The sequence below is a fragment of the Palaemon carinicauda genome, chromosome 2 (assembly GCF_036898095.1).
Source record: "Palaemon carinicauda isolate YSFRI2023 chromosome 2, ASM3689809v2, whole genome shotgun sequence".
Classification (NCBI taxonomy): Eukaryota; Metazoa; Arthropoda; class Malacostraca; order Decapoda; family Palaemonidae; genus Palaemon; species Palaemon carinicauda.
In genome coordinates, this window is record NC_090726.1 from 51336362 (window position 1) to 51356522 (window position 20161).

At 40.7% G+C, this 20161-nt stretch overlaps 1 long non-coding RNA gene across 1 annotated transcript in view; it reads right to left on the reverse strand.

Moving 5' to 3' along the window:
* LOC137617485 (uncharacterized) overlaps positions 1-14822 on the reverse strand; it is a 16582-nt gene extending 1760 nt beyond the window's left edge. Inside the window, exons 1-2 of the long non-coding RNA XR_011039649.1 lie at positions 14605-14822; positions 13035-13097 (exon numbers count right to left, since the gene is read on the reverse strand). This is a non-coding gene — a long non-coding RNA (uncharacterized lncRNA). The remainder of the gene's footprint in view (positions 1-13034; positions 13098-14604) is intronic.
* Between the last annotated feature and the right edge of the window lie 5339 nt (positions 14823-20161).

Here is a 20161-nt window from a genome sequence, read left to right on the forward strand (position 1 = left end):
CCCATCTCTTGGCTTTTTCTTAAATATACGACTTAATGGGGGTCCACTTTTATAAAATGATTTCCCTTTAACTTCCCTGTCTTATCTCAATTCCACAAATTCTCACATGAGAGGAAACTAACAATAATGAACAATTTGTATTCATAAGAAATGGGAAAGAGCCACTCTTGAGCTTTCTGCATTAATGAGCACAGGCCATTAAAAACTTTTGAGAGATTCTACTACATTCTTGGAGTCACATTATATGAAATGTGGTTCACTCTTGTTTTTAATGCAAGCTCCAAACCCTTCACTAATGCTGCCATCACTGCATTGAATATATAAGTGCAGTCAGGTAATTTAGCTAAATAGAAACAGTTTTGTGGACTACAGTACATCCAACACCATTCTTTGGCTTTGAATTTCCAGTACACAACTTTTATATTATCTTTATGTACAGCATCACGATCATGGAATCTAGAATTTTTCTACTTTAAGGGAATTTCTCTTTTTAAGACTGATTTTGGGCACAAATACTACAAGTATCATCCAAGGGGTACATGAGAACTATTCCCGAGATTTTTGCCTAGTAATGTCATGAACTTAATCAATTAGTACGATCTGAAGGGGATTTAATGATTCTGAGAACCCACTCCCCCAAATGAAATAGCATTTCCAGGATGTTAGAAAATTAATGGAGGAGTTATTATGGTCAGGCTTAATTCTACACATACTGCAAACAAATCTTCTCTTCGCAGATCAAGTAGTAATTCGTTAATATCCACATGGATGCTCTCAAAAAGCAAAATTCTAAATGCAACTGAGCATATTCTCAGACCCATACAACATTCAGTTTTCCAATTTAGTTTTAGATGCAGTCATGCTCAAGCCTTGATATATATGTATGTATGTATGTATGTATGTATGTATGTATGTATGTATGTATGTATATATATATATATATACATACATACATATATATATATATATATATATATATGTATATATAAATATAATATATATAATATATATTATATATAATATATATATATATGTATATAATATATATATATATATATATATATATATATATATGTATATAATATATGTATATAATATATATATATAATATATATATATATATATATATATATATATATATATATATATATATATATATAATATATTATATATATATAAATATATAATATATATAATATATATATATAATATATATATGCATATATATATATATATATATATATATATATATATATATATATATATATATATATATAAAATCATACAGCCTCAATAACAACAACTTAATTGCTCCTAACAAAAACCAGACATAACTGAGATTTCTGGGCCAAAGCCCTTACCTTTCTTCATAAGGTAAAATAGTAATTCTCATAGTTAAAGTAGATACTACTTAAGTATGTATACAGCTAGTAAATCGTACAGCCATGGTCTTGAATGTAGATGCTCAATTGGTCATCTTCCGATTTATTGGTGGCTCTGATGGACTTTAGCAAATGCTTACAGGCTGCTGTGGCATCATAGCTAGTGCAACGTGTCAAAATTATTAACAAACAAGAGCCTCTTACAGTAGAAGAAATTTACTCTGTTAATGACAACAATTTCAAAACATGTACAGTAGGTTGCACCAAGGATACTTTAATGAGGAATTCCTCTTACTTCTATGAGTAAGTGATGTAAAAGAATAAATGAATCTAATAATTTTACCACAAACACCTATTTTGTATAGCTCTTTAATTTTGCCTTTTGAAAGTAGTGCCATAGGCATTCTTAAGATAAAAGATATTAACACAGTAGTTTGAAATTTTAAGAAGCCCTCTTAATTATTTTCAGTAATCTAAGCTATGGATCTATTGAAGATATTTTGTTTTGGAAAACAAATCAACTCACTGGATTCCAGATACCAGACTAGTCTGGTGTTGATCATCTTATCCATTAGGTTATACAGTAGATACAACCGATCAGAAAAGTTGGTCTGTAGTTCGGGCATTCCAATGCATCCTCGTTAGTTTTCTTAACTGGAATAACAATGGCCATTTTTTTCAGGTTTTTTGGGCATTACAGCTGTATCCTATATGTTTATGATTTTCGAAAAAGATGTTTCAACATTTTATAATAATTGTTTTTTCAGGTATCCGGCCCCTTGCTGAAGACAAAGCTTCTCTAAATTCTCAAGGGGAGAGATCTACGTTATATTTCCTACCATTAGAGGTAAGCTCTAGAGCATTCTGGGACTCTCAAACTATTTGAAACTCGCCACATTAATTTTCTGGGCTCCAGATACTTGAAAAATGTTGATGGCTCTCAAGATGTTTTTAGTTTATTTCAATAATATAGCATAACGATAATTCTCTCTTGCATTTCTTAAAATACTTTTGCTGCTTTGCAAAGAGTAAGTTTATATACTATCCCACTTTAAGAAGAGCCACTGGTTCTATATTTTCTGTTACCTTTTCCAGTAAGTTTTCTTAGAACACTAAATTGTTTGTTGTCCGTGAAACTGAAGGTGTGAAAAGTTTTCCTTTAAATTCTTGCACGGCATCATAAGAGATTTTAACGGCTGCTTCAGTAAAGAGAGAGAGAAAAAAAAAACACAGGCCTCAGTATGAGTTAAAATACTCGCATTCTCTTTCTAGGGTAACACCTTGACTTAATCTACTACCATCTACCTTCTCAACCTTCCATTTCAGGGTAAATTCACTTGGGGATGTTTTTTAAAATGTTTTTAGTGAATAAGAAAGTGATAACTTCCATTTAAATATTCATTCACTGACCACACAATAATCAAGTTAGATGCTGGAAGAGCACAAACTTAGGACTCGGCCAGACCAAGCGCGGCTAGCGGCGAGGTTAGCGGCAAGAGGTTATGGCGGCAAATTGAAACCTTAGGTATCTTATGTAGGTGGCCAGATAGGAGGCGCGAGGCTTCCCGCGCCTCCTATCTGGCCACCTTCATAAGATACCTAAGGTTTCAATTTGCCGCTAACCTCGCCGCTAGCCGCGCTTGGTCTGGCCGGGCCTTTAAGCCTAAGGAACATAACTGATTTCCATGGGAATTGTTAAGTCATCGGCCAATCATTATACAAAGTAACTGGATTACTGTTAATAATATACCTTAGTTTTCTCTTTTGAATCCATTACATCACCACCCAACAGAGGATTATGAGCATTGAAATCTCCAATTAGTAGAAATAATTATAAGTTAATTATTAAAGCCAGGGTTTGGCTCGGGTCCCCTTGGTGACCACGGAGGTAGCAGCAGTAGGAAAGTCTGCTTATGAAACTTCATTTGTGGTGGAAGATGGCAAGGAGGAACAAAGGAAAAAATTCCCTTTTGTTTCATTATGGAGCTAACTCCCAAAATTGGGGGGGGAGGTGTCATGGTATATAGAATAGAACCTCCGTAAACACTGGCTCCAGTATAGGGAGGAGAATGAAAAATCACAGTTCAATCAAGGATTCAAAGGATTATTGCTTATCAAGTCTCCTGTAAACTCATAATTCCTAGAATGTGATCATGACATATGACATATTTAATTGTTCTGCTCCATCTCTCAAACCCTTGTAAGTCCATTACAGAATATCTGAATTAAATGCAAAATGACAAATTTGTAGATAATTTGTGTTTTTCCTAACTATACAAACCTTAGCTATTTAATAGGGGTATTACTTTCGGCGTAGCTGAAATGACGAGCCATTAATATTTAACGAGGGTTTACTACCCACACCGCTAGTTAGCGGGGGTAGGGGAGGGTAGTTTGCTAACCCCCCCCCCCCCCCAACCTCACACACACCTGTGCTTGAACTCACTTTGCTTGGAGGTAGGATTTCAAGGGGGATATAGCTGGCAGGCAAGTTTGGTTGAATAGCTAAGTTTTGTATAGTTAGGAAAAATACAAATTATCTACGAATTTCTCATTTGTTCCGTAGCTGGAATACAAACCACGCTATTTAATAGGGGTGACTCACCAATTAGGAAGGGTGGACGTCCTAGCCAGTACTGGCTTTTGGCTTTGCCCGGGGGCTCGTTATTTGAGTGTGTAAGCACCCAAGAAATAAAGAGTCCCTGCACCTCGCTAAAACCTTGCTACGCAAGGATTGCGGCCTACGCAAGCTGTGTGTGAAGGTATGAAGAAGTGTGACTCGTCCTAGGAAATTGTTCTGAAGTTCTTTAGATGGAAACTTGTAAACTAGGACTTTCCCAATACCACCTCGTCAGGGTATGGGGACGTAACATTATTAACTTAATACCAGGAACACAAGGGAGCATGGTTTACCTGCAGTGGTTTGAGGTCAGCTATGCAGAGAACCCAGGATGCTGCTTTCCCCAAGAGAGGAGATGATGAAGAAAAGAATAAGGGCCAGTCAAACCTTTTCATTCATGCAGACTAAAACTGGGTAACAATGCCCTTAACCTTCTGCTACTTGTCCAATAAGGAGCTTGAGGTTTTAAACCAGCTGTTGTGCAGCCACCGTAGGGCCAATAGAGAACGTATCGAGCCTCCTGTGGGTTACGTCTTGCAGGTAGTGGGCTGTGAACGTTGTCTGATGCTTCCACACCCCCGCTTGAAGGACCTGCTTCACAGAGAAATTTCTTTTGAAGGCCAGGGACGTAGCTATACCCTAACATCATATGCTCTAGGGCGACGTGACGGAGGAGGATCTGGATTCAAGGCCAGATGAATGACCCTACGAATCCATGCAGAGATGGTGTTCTTGGTGACCCTCCTCTTAGTCCTCCCTGTGCTGACGAATAATGCTGGCACATGAGGACGGACTGCAGCTGTTCTTTTGAGGTATAGCCTCAAACTCCTTACTGGGCATAGTAAGAGATGGTCTGGGTCATATGTTACAGAGCGGAGACTAGAAATCCAGGTGGTGTCGAACCGAGAATCCGCTACTCCAGGATTCTGAGTCTTAGCAATAAACTCAGGGAGGAAGCTGAACGTTACCTCCCCCATCCCCTTGAATGGGCAATGTCATACGAGAGACCATGAAGTTCGCTAACACGCTTGGCCGAAGCCAAAGCTAGCAGGAACACCGTCTTCCAGGTTAGGTGGCGATCTGATGCCTGGCGTAATGGTTCATAGTGAGGTCTCTTAAAGAGACCAGAGAACTCGAACCACGTTCCATGGAGGAGGTCTCACTTCCACTGAGGGCAGGTAAGTTCATAACTACGTACGAGTAGAGAAAGTTCTAGCGATGAAGAAATGTCCATTCCTTTCAGCCTGAAAGCTAGACTTAAGGCTGAGCGATAGCCTTTCACTGCCGAGACTGAAAGTCGCATTTCTTCCCGCAAATACACAAGAAACTCCGCTATTGTTGGAATAGTGGCATCGAGTGGAGAGAGACCCCTTCCACGACACCAACCACAGAAGACTTTCCACTTTGCCTGGTAGACTGCGGCGGATGACTTTCACAGATGTCCAGACATCCTTACAGCAACTTGCTGTGAAAATCCTCTCTCAGAGAGGAAATGCTGGATAGTCTCCAGGTGTGAAGTCGTAGCGAAGCTACGGCTTTGTGGAAGATGTTGGCATGTAGTTGCTTGAGTAGATTGTGCCGTGGAGGGAGTTCTCTTGGTAGCTCTGTTAGGAGTTGCAGAAGGTCTGGGAACCATTCTGTGTGATGCCATAGCGGAGCTATGAGGGTCATTGAAAGATTGACCGATGTTCTGGTCTTTTTGAGCACCCTCCTCATCAGACAGAACGGGGGAAAGGCGTAAACGTCGATGTTGTCCCACCATTGTTGGAAAGCATCTTGCCAGAGAGCCTTGGGGTCTGGGACTGGGGAGCAGTACAGCGGGAGCCTGAAGTTCATTGCTGTTGCGAACAGATCCACAGTCGGAGAACCCTACAAAGTCAGGACTTTGTTGGCTACTAGATGATCCAAAGACCACTCGGTACTCACTATCTGATTTTACGCTCTGCTCAGATTGACGGCGAGCACATTTCTTTTGCCTGGAATGAAGCATGCCGATAGCTGTATTGAGTGGATTTCGGCCCATCTCAGTATCTCTACTGCTAGATGGGATAGCTGCTGCGAAAAAGTACCTCCTTGTTTGTTGATGTAAGCCACTACTGTGGTGTTGTCGCTCATCACCACCACAGAGTGACCCGCCAGGTATTGTTGGAACTGTTGAAGGGCCAGGAAGACAGCCTTCATCTCTAGGAGATTTATGTGGAGATACTTTTCTGACTCTGACCACAGGCCTGAGGTCGTGTGGTGCAGTACGTGGGCCCCCTACCCTTTCTTTGAAGCGTCCGAAAACAGCATCAAATCCGGGGGAAGGACGAGAAGGTCCACTCCTTTTCGTAGGTTCTCGTCTGCCACCCACCACTGGAGGTCCGTCAGTTCCGTGGGTCCCATAGGGATCAGGACGTCCGGGGAATCGTAACCTTGATTCCACCGGGACTTGAGTCGCCACTGGAGAGATCTCATCCTGAGGCGACCGTTGGGAACTAGACAAGCCAATGATGAAAGGTGACCGAGGAGACGTAACCACGATTGGGCTGGAAGTTCTTCTCGTCTGAGAAAAGGGCTTGCAACCTTCCTCAGCCTTGCTATCCTGTCATCTGATGGGAAGGCTTTGTGGAGATTGGTGTCTATAACCATGCCTAGATATACCAGTCTTTGAGTGGTAAGCAGTGAGGACTTCTCGAGATTTACCAGGATCCCCAGATCCTGGCAAAGTCTCAGAAGTTTGTCCCGGTGTTGGAGAAGGAATGACACCGAGACTGCTAGGATTAACCAGTCGTCCAGATAACGAAGGAGACGGATGCCAATCCTGTGTGCCCACGAAGATATTAGGGTGAACACTCTGGTGAAAACCTGTGGTGCTGTGGAGAGACCGAAGTACAGCACCTTGAACTGGTACTCTTTGTTATCTAGGCTGAATCTTAAGTACTTCCTTGAAGATGGATGGACTGGGATCTGGAAGTACGTGTTCAGGGCATTGAACATGCGGGCGAGAGCATGAAGTCTTGCGGTCTCACTGCTAGTCTGACCATGTCTGCCGTCTCCATGCTGAACGGAGTTTGTGTGACAAACTTGTTCAGAGCTGAGAGGTCGATCACTGGTCTCCAGCCTTTACAAGAAAGGGTCGACTGAAGAAGCCTGGAGACCCGTCGAGGACCTCTTGGAGAGCGCCCTTCTTCAATAGGGTCTGGACTTCTGCCCGAAGGGCTTGCCCCCTTGCCGATCCCATGGCAAGGGAGGTCAATGACACTGGATTCGTCGTCAGAGGAGGTAGAGATGTTGTGAACAGGGCGCAATATCCCTGACTGATTACAGAAATCGTCCAGGAATCGGCCCCAAGTTGCTGCCACCTGTCTGAGCAACTTTGTAGGCATCCCCCCACTGGTGGACATGCAGGGGGACTGGCAATCCTAGCGTTTCCAGCCTTGGCTGCTCCCTCTAGGATTCTTACCTCCCCTGGAGGACATTTTGCCTTTCCTATCCTTGACAGGAAAGGGCTTAGACACCGCTGTCTTCGCTGCTGTCGTTGATTTTGCGGTCTTGGTCGGACGGGACTGCTGGGGTGCTGGAGGCTTATAGGGCTTAGATGTCAAAGCCCTATGAAGGAAGAAGTCTTGGTGTGACTTCCTTCACCTCTCAGCGGCCTGTTTCACATCCTTAGGCTCAAACAGGATCGTTCCTTCTACAGAAGAATGTCTGAGCCTATTGATCTCGGTGCTAGGGATGGTGTTTGTCCACAAGTTCGAGACTTGGTGGGCCAGAAACTCTATCGTGCGAGTGCCTGAGAGAAGGAGCGTCTCCATAGCTTTCCTGGTACGTTCTTTGGAGAAATCCTCAGAGCGTATCAGGATACCTAAGGTCCCTGAGCAGATGTCAAGCCACTGCATAGCACACTTCACAACCTTCTCCTGGTTAAGGATCTCGGTTGCCGAGAACGAGACCTGCCGGTTGGAGTCTCTCTCAAGAGGGACTCCCCTGGTAAGCTCTTCCAACGAATGGTGGAGAGGAAGAGCTAAACAAGGCTCCTCCAAGATCTCAAAGTACCTCCTCTGCTGTACGCGAGGAGGTGGGAGAAGCTTGTTGCCGGCACTGGAACGGTTGGAGGAGGACAACTCGGAGAGCTGTACAGCGATCTTGTCCCTGGTACTCCTAACCCCCTGAGACCCCACTGGCCTTAGATGGTTTCTGAGTACCGAATACGCGGTCCGAGACCGTGTCCTTACCCTCTCGAGGAGGGATCTCTGGGTCGGAAAACCCATTGAGAGCCCTCAGAGTCAGAACTTGCCAAAACGCATGCTCTGACTCTTGCTGTTCTCCTCCTGACGTTGAACTTGCAGCAAAGTCTCCTGTCCCCAAAGGCTCTTCTTGGGGAGAGTCGCAGACATTCTCTGAGTGGCTAGTTGGCTCCGTCCCTAGTCTTGTAGAGGACTTTGGTAAAGTCTTCGAGTCCTTCGACTCCTTCCTGGGAAGGATGTAGGACTCCAACATAGAAGATGGCAAGTTCATTCCAGCCCCCACGTGGGAAGACTTCTCAGCGCGAGAAGGGGTTTCCCTCATTGGTGCAATGGGGGAAAGTCTCACCTCACGTGATTCCCCAGAGGACGGGAAGTACTCGTCCGACAGGGAAGGAGAGAAAGTCTGGGGGAGTGAAGGAACCTACCTCGAAGGCTTACATGGAGTCAACTTAGCTCTTGGAGAAGTTACCGCATCCGGAACTCCTCTTTTTCTCTTCAGAGGGGTAGAGACAGCCAAGGATCTCTGACCTAATTCAGAGAAAACAGGCTTGAACGCTTGTGTAACTGCTCTGATTAGTGCACCAAACCAAGGTTGTTGACTGACAGACACGCTGTCAGACAACCCCCTTGAAGGGACAGGGATCGAAGGATCCCTGGGAGGAGTTCCCACAGGTGGGTTCGCCTGAAAAGGAATAGGGATCCTGGAGCCCTCTAGATGTTTCCTTTCCGCTGCAATACGCGCTGTGATGCATCTGCGGGGAGGGGAATGCGGCAATGGTGACCTTGCCGTGCGTTGTTCAGCAGCCTCGCGCGCGGGAGGATATTGACGCTCGCGCGATGGAGAATACCAGGGGTCGCGCGCGGGAGACTGTGGGCGCCAAGGCGAGCGCGCGGGGGAATGATGGCGTGCGCGTGGACGCGAAGGATCAGGGCATTGAACACGCGGACGAGAGCTCTTGCGCTCCTGAAGAAGCCGTAGGGCGAGCGCGCACAGTTGAGATACCCCTGGCGCGCGGGCATGCAATGGAAGCCTGTGTCACTCGTGGGCGCGCCTCTTGTGACTGCTGTACGAGGGCGCTGGCGCGCGGGAGGGGGCTGGCGCGCGGGAGGGGGCTGGCGCGCGGGAGGGGGCTGGCGCGCGGGAGGGGGCTGGCGCGCGGGAGGGGGCTGGCGCGCGGGAGGGGGCTGGCGCGCGGGAGGGGGCTGGCGCGCGGGAGGGGGCTGGCGCGCGGGAGGGGGCTGGCGCGCGGGAGGGGGCTGGCGCGCGGGAGGGGGCTGGCGCGCGGGAGGGGGCTGGCGCGCGGGAGGGGGCTGGCGCGCGGGAGGGGGCTGGCGCGCGGGAGGGGGCTGGCGCGCGGGAGGGGGCTGGCGCGCGGGAGGGGGCTGGCGCGCGGGAGGGGGCTGGCGCGCGGGAGGGGGCTGGCGCGCGGGAGGGGGCTGGCGCGCGGGAGTGGGCTGGCGCGCGGGAGTGGGCTGGCGCGCGGGAGTGGGCTGGCGCGCGGGAGAGGGCTGGCGCGCGGGAGAGGGCTGGCGCGCGGGAGAGGGCTGGCGCGCGGGAGAGCGCTGACGCGCGGGAGAGCGCTGACGCGCGGGAGAGCGCTGGCGCGCGGGAGAGCGCTGGCGCGCAGGAGAGCGCTGGCGCGCAGGAGAGCGCTGGCGCGCAGGAGCGCACTGACGCGCAGGTGAGTGATGGCGCGTAGCTGGGCGTGGGCGCGCTTGCTCATGCAAAGCCTGGCGCGCAGGAGAACGTAGGCACGTATGCTCTGCTTTGCTGGCATAGCGCGTAAGGGAAGTATGCGCGCGTTGGCGCATACACCCTTGATGCCCTGTGTTAGGGTTAGATGATGCCTGACGAGCGTGAAGGTCAGGTTTCGTCGGCGCGTAGCGCGCATCAGCAATCAGGAACGGTGACGGCAGGTCGGCAGGTCTGACGGGTGGAAGGTCGACGTGTCCTTTGAAAGGCCGACCTTCCACCGAAGGGGATCGCGAACGATCCGCTGAGAGGTCCAGGACCAAAGCAGGAACAGTCGGTGATCGCTGAGGAGGCTCCGCTGCGGGGGACTGCAACGAAGATGTAGAACCAAAGAGGCGCCTCCTCACCGCAGGTGAAGGAAGGCCTCTCTGGCGAAGAAAAAGGTGAGCCTTGCGACGAATACTCCCTCTGGGGGCCGTGGTTTCAGCAAGCTAACCTTCTGCAGTCCTCCGAAGAGGAGAGTCTTTAAGTGAACTCCCCCAAGGAGGAGAAACACCAGCAGGAAAGACTGTTGGACTTAGTTTCTCCCTCGTTGGTCGAACAGGAACGGAAGAAACTAAGCCTTCAGCTACTGTGCGGTTTGATGAGGCAGAGGTAGTAGGAGATACCGCATTGGATACCTCTGCCACCACAACGTCAACAATCGACAGAGGATCAACCTCTGCCGGAGGCGGCGATTGCTTGACAGCGGCACCCAATCGGATGTAGTCAAGTAAGACTTCCTTGGAGGGCGAACCCTCAAGCCCCAAGGAAGACCAAAACTGGAAAAGATGGATTAGTAACAAATCCTCCCCCAGGGGGAGAGGTGGAGCAGCCTCGCTAGGGGAGGCAACGCCATCTCTCGAACCCCGAGTTTGGTAAACAGTACAATGGTCTATGCTACCACTCGACAGTCTCTCGAAAGAGACCGACCGAGTGGGAGCTTCGGAGGAGGTTTGAGCAACGGAAGAAGAGGCCTTGGGTTTTTCTCCTTTCAAAGAAACCTTTGTAGGAGAAATATCCTGTTTGGAATTCTTCTTCCATCGCCGTGAAAACCTCTCCCACTGGGAGGTAGACCACTCCCTGCACTCACTACACTTATTATCACTATCACACTGTTGACCTCTACAGGCAGGGCAAAGGGCGTGAGGGACTGTCTTGACCGCCGACATGAACGTTCCACAGGGGCGGTCGGGTAATCCAGGGCATTAATGGCTGCCAATGAGCAGCGAGGATGACAGCGGACACGTCCGACTACCATCCGAGCCGAGAGCAAAGCGAGTTTAAGCATAGGTGTGTGTGGGGGGGGGGTGAGATTGCAAGCTACCCTCCCCTACCCCCGCTAACTAGCGGTGTGGGTAGTAAACCCTCGTTAAATTTTGATGGCTCGTCATTTCAGCTACGCTGAAAGTAATACCCCAATTAAATAGCGTGGTTTGTATTCCAGTTACGGAACCAAACATTATTGAGACTTATTTCCAGACATGCTTGCTTTTGAGGATTAAGTATGCTGGACATTAATGGAGGAAAGGGAACTCATATTTTTTTAATGGGGAAGCAATTTTCACCTTTCTCGTTTGAAGAGGTTTGAGTATTTGATAAATTTTCTCTCCTTTTGAGGTATGAAATTTGTATTACCGCTGGGAAAATCAGCAAACCTAGTAAAGGAACTGGAGGTATTATGGGTTTTAGTATCCTTAGGCAAGATGGTCTTATGCACTTCTCAATGCAAATATATACAAAACTGTCTTTACATTTCTATTTCATATCTGGATCCACGTTTTGATTTGATGCACAAACTTTTTGTTTGTTGTATCATAAAAGGGAGAGAACAGTAACTCACTGGAACCAAATTCCACGGGGATTTGGTTATTATCCTGTTTCCTTATTCTAGACAGGCCAGGCAGTAAACCAAAAATGTTTGAGAACAATTTACTTGCTGAAGAATTCAGAGACAGGTTTTTGTGTCCTCTGAGAAACAGGATGGACTGAAAAAGTACAGCAATTCATGACTTCCTGTCCTGATATAATCAACAGTGACACATATCCATTGTGCAGAAATGAAATGAGAAATCTAGTAGAATATATTATGAGGTAGCAAAGATATTCAGATGTGCTGAGTGATAATGGAGAATTATTCACATTTAATACCCAGTTACCATTCCATTCAATACAATTATGAACCTGTAATTTATTGGTTTGATAAAGAATGGTTGAATCTTTGGAAATTGAGCCACATTTGCCCAGGACAATTGGGACCCCCCCCCCCCCAGTTGCAACAAAGTAAAAGTTAAAAAGGCTTTAAAGTATGAATCTTCGATGCTTTGACATAGAACTAAATTTTATTTAGCTTTAATCTGAAACCATGTTACTTTTCAAAGATGAACTGCATCATTGCAGATAGTCTTTGCCAAGAAAACCAAATAAGTGGTTGAGACTTGGAGATAAGATCTGTTGCCAGATGTTGTTACACCAATTCATTGTTATACATGGAGAAGGGTGGTAATATGGGGAATATTACATTTTTAAGAGGTAAGAGGTAGGGGGGGAGAGGCAATCTTACTGAGAAAAGTAGACTGCAATTGATCATTGGCAAGTCTCGACTCCTCGTAGATATATTAACTTTAATGTAGTACAATGTACACCGACCTTATCCTTAAAGCCCTATCACTATAGCACCATCTGTTGAGAACATTTACCTCCAAATGCTAATCAAGACTAAATCAATACACATGAGATGACAACTAAAATAGAAACTTTCAAGTTGTTTGATTAGTACATTTCAAGTTCTTTATGAATTAGCACAACAAACGAGTTACAGATTTCTTGGGGAAACCCATAATCTCTTTATGGCAACACATATCTTACGCATGTACATAATTAGAATTTTATTTTTAAAAAATAGCTAACTTGGAGATTTTTACACACTTCAATCTAGACTACTGAATTTTACATGCTAAATCCTGTACACTTTTCCAAGGGAAAAATTTATATAAAAAATAAATTTCCTAAGAAAATGGGTACTAACAAATCTAGCTGATAACATAAAACTTCATTGAAATATAACTTACTTATTTCTCCAGACTCCATATATATCGTTGGTGGTTGTAGTCTTGAGTTTATTGTCAGCAGACCTGCAAAAATTTTGATAATCAATTATCTACAGTAAAAAGACGAGTTTTAGCGAGTATTTCATACGAAGAGTCCTTAAGTTAACTTAATTTTAATAAATATCTATTTTGATAAATCAGATTCATGATATACCTATAGATTAACATTTATTACCCAGCACAATTTACTGAACTGATAATTGGAGAATGAATGCAATTCTGTTTGCATACTACGTGATATCAACTACACATGATAAAACAACAATTACTTGCATATGCATATATATACATATATATATATATACATATATATATATATGTATACATATATATATATATATATATATATATATATATATATATATATATATGTATACATATATATACATATATATATATACATATATATACATACATACATATATATATAATATATATATATATGCATATATAAAAATATACATATATATATATATATATATATATATATATATATATACATATATATACATATACATATATATATGTATATATACATATATATATATATATATATATATATATATATATATATATATATATATATATATATGTATATATACATATATATATGTATATATACATATATATATATATGTATATATACATATATGTATATATACATATATATATATATGTATATATACATATATGTATATATACATATATATATATATATATATGTATATATACATATATATATATGTATATATACATATATATACATATATATATATGTATATATACATATATATATATATGTATATATACATATATGTATATATACATATATATATATATATATGTATATATACATATATGTATATATACATATATATATATATATATATATATGTATATATACATATATATATATGTATATATACATATATATACATATATATATATGTATATATATACGTATATATATGTATATATATATATATATATATATATATATATATATATATACGTATATATATATATATATATAAATATATATATATATATATATATATATATACGTATATATATATATATATATATATATATATACGTATATATATATATATATATATATATATATATATACGTATATATATATATATATATATATATATATATATATATATATATATATATATATATATATATATATATATATATATATATATATATATATATATTGAACAGGAGCTACCGTTTCCAAAGTTCTATCTTAGTTAAATAAAAATTGAAATGATGACATTTATGGAAGCCATTTTGTAACCAGCTTGATTCCTGCTTGGCTGCCTATCAAAAATTAATCCTAATTCAGTCTTTTACCTTTACTGAAAATTTCAAGATTTTATAACCATTTTTTTATACACCTACCCAAACTATGGTGACACTTTGGTAGTTGACATATATGAGGTCATCATATTGAAATATTTATAAGATGCTCATTTCTGATTAAAAAGAAAAAAAAAAACGTTGAAAAAATCAAACTTACCTCAAAATTTATTTATTTTCTAATTTCCTTTTAAAACGAGAATTCAGGGTCTTCAAGTCACATCACATTTTACTGTATCAGGCTCCATGATACTTCTTTATTACACCAAATCATCTATATATAGCACATTCCAGGACTCTTCAAGGCTACAGGACTAATTTCTTATATTTTAACACATGCAGGTCCCATTATAAAATCCCAGAGCTTTCTACACAAACGACTTAGTCCTCCTCATATAAACTGATAGTGTAATATTCATATTTGTAGAGTCGGGGCTTCATTAACTTGAAACAATCCACAAGAAGTCTCTTGTAGACCCAGTGGTTTGACTGGCTATGAACTACAACTCCCTCAAGACATTTCGATACATCAATGAAGTCTATATTCAATACAACCCATGTTTTGGTATCAACAATTTGCAATTTTTTACTGAAGTCGCATTACGCAAGTGGTCAAATAAACAATATCACCATATTTATAGAAAAAAAAATACATGCTTTTAATGGAAATGGTTTGCAATTTTAGGGCACCACCAGTAACTAATTTCAAGTTACCACAGTGACACATTTAACCAAGGAACTTCATTCACAGTCATGTTTCTGACAGAGAATATAAAACTTTAACATTCAAAGTTATAATTTGCTTTTCTGCAGAATCTAAGAGTTTTATTTTAATCAAATTCCCGCCTTCAGAGTAGACTGATAGGCTATATATCACAGTTTAATACAAACCATATTTCGTAGAACTATTTGGAAATTTTATTAACATCTATACTCTTGAGCATATTCAAAGAACTTTGGCCAAAACTGTCAAATGTTCCCTTCTTTATCGAATTAATTTTGGGAACTCAAAAATTGGCCAATTCTTAGGGATTGATCGAGTTGTACTGAATAGACTTCATAGATGTATTCATCATCATATCTTGTGATAGTACTGGATCCATTGTTTGGCCGCTTCATTGATGCCCAATAGGTCTTTAATCTGTACATGTTCACATTCACGGAGGATGTGTTGCATAGTTTGCAATGGATAACTCCAGTGGTATGTCCATTTATATGCGTTATTCCCAGTCCTACCACTCCGGTTCTTGCTGTTTAATGTTACGAAGTCTTTTCTTGAGAGGGTTATTCCACCTGGGAGTTGTTTATTTGGGCTCTGAATGACAACATTTGGTGGGTAGTGGTCTTATTCTCTCCATTTTCGAGCCTATGTTGAAGTGACTGCTCAGAGTCTAAACTATGAATTATCATAAAGCTCTATCTGAACTTCCGTTTTCTTGCCAAGGCACTGTGGCCATTTCTTCTTGTCTTGGTATGGATGTGTTTGCGGATGGATGTGTTTGCGGATGTATGGTGGTGCAATATCCCCCAATCTGTAGAGTGCGGGAAGTGATGCTGGTATCAAGGAGCTGGTTATTATTCTACATCTGTTGTTAAGCTCAGGATCTATTTTGTGAGCGTGGCTTGATTTTGCACATGCTGCTGAAAAATATTCAATAACAGAACAGCACAGTGCTAGAGCTGTTGTTCTGTGTCTTCAGATCAGTTCCCTAGTTAGAGATGCATGTTTTTATAGTAAATAGTTTCTCGTGGCAACTTTTGACTATTTTCCTTGATGTGCATGGTTGTGTGGCGATATAAAAGTCGTCTACATATATTATCCTTTGGATGTTAAACTCTGGCTGGTCATTTGTATAGATGTTATAAAGTCTTGGGACCAAAACAGAGGCATGTGAAAGACCATTTTTCTGTGTGATATTTGCTTTTCTTGCCAATCATTTCAACAAAGAAGCGTCGGTTTGTGAGCAATTACTGTATGATTTCCACAATCTCTGTGTTATGAAAAACTTTGGCCAACTTTAGGAGACACATTGTGATTTAGTGTATCATATGCAGCAGTCAGGTCCACAAAAACTGCACCAATTATTTGTCTGGCCGAAAAACAATCCTCGATGTACTAAGTGAGATTCAATATTTGACTACAGTATGAACGCTCTGACCCGAATACAGCCTAGTCTGGTGATAGTTGTTGTTTCACTGTAGGGAACATGCAGGTAATTATCTTTTGTTCATATAATTTTTAGAGAATGTTTAGGAGGGAAATGGCATGGTAGCTTTTCTGCTCTCTGGATCTTTTCAGGTTTTTGTAGGGCCACAACTCTTGCTCTTCTCCATATCTTTGGGATATCTAATCTTGTTGTATAGTTGTTAAATAGACCAAGCATCCATGATCTAGTTCTGGTACTGAAGTGTTGTATTATTTCCAGATGTATTGAAGCGAGGTATAGTCTGAAATTTAAGAGAATTTACATGAATTACTTAATAGAAAAATATTCCATAGAGAAACTAGAAATGTCTTTCAGTTAGGTATTTATTACACTAATTCCTATAGTTACATAGCTATAGGGAAATGAAGCTCTTCTCTTTAGAATTGCAAGAAAAGTTCAACTTTTTATTCAATTTCGTTTCATATCTTAAGCTCGAGATTTCTTACGGGTCTGGCATGTTGCGCAATAGAGCTAGAAAATGTCTGAGTAAATATCAGTTCTGTTCAGTCCATCTAACAAAATTATTATTTAGCTGACCAAATTTTACACAATTTATGCCCTGTACATTAGAAAGAGGGAAACCTATAATTCCTCGACTATTTAATGGAATAAGATAAAATCTAACTAGATTAAGTATCAAACATTCACCCAACCAATACTTAAAATCCTGAAGGGGACCATCCCCCGTGGTGTTTTGACATACCAACTTTCAGAAATCGAAAATCGTTTTATTGCTTCTATGTATGCATAAACATATTGTACATGCTTTCCAGAAGTTTCAGTCAATTATTTTTACAAATAACGAAGATATAGCAGTCTTTAAATGATGACGTCATTCTCACTGTGTTGTCTGCATGACTGAGTTTGACAGAATCGTCTGTGTGTGTTTATTTTTGCAAATTTATTGCAATTTTTTTTACTTATGTTTCGATATCTTGTACGTCTGGCAGAAATGGTAGGCATTGGTAGAGCGTAGTTGAACGAAATCTTCTCCTACGAGAACAACAGCCAGAGTTTCTAAAGACATATAGAAGTTATCGTTTGTTTACTTGAAGTTCGTATGTACATTGTGTTTTCACGTCGTCCTCGGGAACTTTATAGCAAGGCCAATGTTACCCAAGGTCATAGAAAGAACAAATAGTCAAATATTTTTCCAAATAATGAAGATATAGCGGTCTTTAAACGATGACGTCATCTTTACTGCGTCATCTGCATGACTGAGTTTGACAGAATCGTATTTGTGTTTATTTTTACATTCTCTCTCTCTTCTCTCTCTCTCTCTCTCTCTCTCTCTCTCTCTCTCTCTCTCTCTCTCTCTCTCTCTCTCTCTCTCTCTCTCTCATTATTTTAAAAATACTATAATACCAATGTTCAACTCTGTCTTAGAATCAAATAATGGTTGATCTCTCTCTCTCTCTCTCTCTCTCTCTCTCTCTCTCTCTCTCTCTCTCTCTCTCTCTCTCTCAATTTGAACTGCCATCTATATCAACCAAATGCTATTACTCCAAAACTAAATTCTCTCTCTCTTTACATTTCAAAATCTCGTACTTCTAGCAGAAATGGAAGGCATTGGTAGAGGGTAGGTAAATGAAAACTACCAGCTACAAGAACATCAGCTAGAGTTTCCAAAGACTTATAGAAGTTATAATGCATGTGTTTGTTTACTTGAAGTTCGTATTACCTTGTGCTTTCACAACGTCCTCGGGAACTTTATAGCAAGGCCAATGTTACATAAGGTCATAGAAAGAACTTAGTCAATTATTTTTCCAAATAATGAAGATATAGCGGTCTTTAAATGATGAAGTCTTCCCTACTGAATCGTCTGCATGACTCAGTTTGACAGAATTGTATTTGCGTTTATTTTTACATCTCTCTCTCTCTCTCTCTCTCTCTCTCTCTCTCTCTCTCTCTCTCTCTCTCTCTCTCTCTCTCTCTCTCTCAATTTGAACTGCCATGTATATCAACCAAATGCTATCACTCCAAAATCAAATTCATGATTCTCTCTCTCTCTCTCTCTCTCTCTCTCTCTCTCTCTCTCTCTCTCTCTCTCTCTCTCTCTCTCTCTCTCTCTCTCTCTTTTCGAAATATCGTACTTCTAGCAGAAATGCAAGGCATTGGTAGAGGGTAGGTAAATGAAAACTACCAGATACGAGAATATCAGCCAGAGTTTCCAAAGACGTATAGAAGTTATAATGCATGTGTTTGTTTACTTGAAGTTTGTTGTACTTTGTGCTTCCACAACATCCTCTGGAACTTTATAGCAATGCCAATGTTACTGAGGGTGATAGAAAGAGAAAGTAAGTGGAGAACATGAAAAAAGAACCAAGAAGAAAGGGAAACATGAATAAGAGTACAAAGCTGAAACATGCTAACTAAAACACTGGCAACAGTGAGAGATTGGTTGCAACTCAAAACATAGCAATAGTAAACTGAGGGTTCAAATACCTCCTTTAGGGTGCGATTATGTAGGAATAAACAATAAAAGTTATCATAATAATGTTACCTTGATTTCTTTAAGAAAAGAAGCGAAAATTTGTTGTAAATCTTTGGGAGCTCATAACTCAAAAACACACTCATTCACACTAGGGTACATTTTTCTCACTTATTTGTTGTTCGATATTAGAGAGAAAGATATCAAAGAAAAGATGAATAAAAATCCCACATTTCTGTCAATCGGAATTTTTATTTTTTTTTCTACTTTCTTTTTTTTGCATCTAGACGAGGGAAAAACAATAAAAAAGAGAAAAAAAAAAAAAAAAAAAAAAAAAAAAAAAAAAAAAAAAAAAAAAAAAAAAAAAACGGAAATAGAAATTCTTTGACAGAATTTTTCGGTTTATAAAGTCGTTTTGATGGTATTAGATTCAATACAATTGGTGTCGTATTAGTGGGGAAAAATGTACCTAAATTATTTTTTTAAATCCTAATTTTTGCTAATAAATCAAAGTGTTTTTTATCAAATGACTAAAAATTTTTATATGATGAAGGTATCATATATGTCTAAAACATATATAGAAATTGTGTATTTTGGATCATTAGAAAAAAAAATGGCGGACATGGCGGACGGTCCCCTTATTTATAAGTAATTTTCTTTGATAACCTACAAAATGAGAGGAAATTTTTAAAACAATTTTTAAACAAACAATTCCAAGCTCCTCAGACTAAGAGGGGCCCAAACATTTAGGAACTAACTGCTGTTGAATTCTTAAAAAAAGAAAAAAAAAAAAAATTCTAACTTTTTGTTGCTATTAACACAAAATTCTAACTAACTCTTCGAGTTTTCTAATTAAAACTTGAAGGAGGGACGAGAGCACTGGACCCAATTCAATTTGACAATAAAAGGGGATACTAGAAATTTGCCAAATTATGTTACTTGCACAAAATGGTCCTTAATTTTTAACAACTTTGGTTACAGACAAAAATGATAATCTCATCTAGCGTTTAATGGGCCAAGTAGCCAATAACGAAATAAGCAATAGGCTTATTAATATTATTTCCTATGGTATTAGACCC